The following is a 1,241-nucleotide window of genomic DNA, read 5'->3' as shown; positions in this document are numbered from 1 at the left end:
TACATTTTGGCAAAGACTGCTGACTCTGATTTGTCTCAGCTGATTTTCAGAGCTATGAGCTTAGCAACAGAAGAGGACCCTCTACACTTACACCTAATCAGCTTTTGCAGAAGAACAATGCTTGTTTTGAAGAAACATACATACAACTTTCATCTCGTTCCCAGGCCCTATTTGCCCATCATAAAGCTTTAGAGTCCTGAAGCTCCTGTCCCAACTGGTCAGCCACAAGTGACTCATCTTAACCTTGGGTGCATACCACCACACTCAAGGGAAACTGTCAATCCAAATTCTAAAGCCACAAAGATCAGTTCACTTTGACTCCAGGAGGACTTTCCAACTTGAGCCTAAATCAGAAAAGCTAAAATCATGCCTCTGTGGCTATTCAACCACCATCTCCTCCTGCTTCCCATTAATATAGGGAGATGGGTAAGTAGGCAAAGATATTTCTATTTTTTGCACATAAAAATATAAATAGAGTGCAGCAATGTGCAGTATATGCCTTAGAATGTTAATACAAAGCAATCTATTATAAAATTATACCCTAACAATATGGCAATGAATATCAACAAGAGTCTCCAACCCAATAATTTCACAGCTTTGGAATTTAGCCAAAGGAAATAATGTCAAATATAGAAAGGATTTAGGTAAAAGTGCTCATAACAGTTTTACTTATAGTGGTGAACAACTGGAAACAACCTAAAGGTTTTATAGTATAGGTACGGTTAAATAGCGTACATCCATAGAATGACATCTTCATTCCCATTAAAGTAAGGAACACAATAAGGATTTTCATTTTCACCATTATTGACATACAAAATAGCCAGTGCAATTAGCCAAAATTATTAAAAGTATAACATTAAAAAGAAAAAAAAGTAATCATTATTTGCAGATGATATAATTCTATACCTGAAAAAAAACCCAACAGAATTAAGAAAAAAACTACCAAGAACAGAAAGAATTCTGGCAAACCATATATTTGATAAGAAACTAGTATCCAGAATATCTAAAGAACTCTTACAACTCAAAAACAAAAAGACAACCAAGTTTAAAAATAGGCAAAGGACTTGAATAGACATTTCTCCGAAGATACACAAACAGCCAAAAAGCATATTGAAAGGTGTTCAACATCATTAGTCATTAAGAAAATGCAAATCAAAACCACAAGATACTAGGATGACCATAAAAAAAGAGAAAGAAAAATAACAAGTGTTGGAGAAAATGTGGAGAAAGTGGGACCCTCA

General features: G+C 34.7%; 1 protein-coding gene across 1 annotated transcript in view; it reads right to left on the bottom strand.

The window, feature by feature from the left end:
* Positions 1-1,241, bottom strand: part of OTUD3 (OTU deubiquitinase 3) — a 19,572-nt gene that overhangs the window by 3,046 nt on the left and 15,285 nt on the right. The window lies entirely within an intron of this gene.

This window comes from Galeopterus variegatus, unplaced genomic scaffold (assembly GCF_000696425.1).
Source record: "Galeopterus variegatus unplaced genomic scaffold, G_variegatus-3.0.2 Scaffold8456, whole genome shotgun sequence".
NCBI lineage: Eukaryota > Metazoa > Chordata > Mammalia > Dermoptera > Cynocephalidae > Galeopterus > Galeopterus variegatus.
The sequence above is the reverse complement of the archived record's forward strand: the minus strand, read 5'-3'. Positions and strand labels throughout refer to the sequence as shown.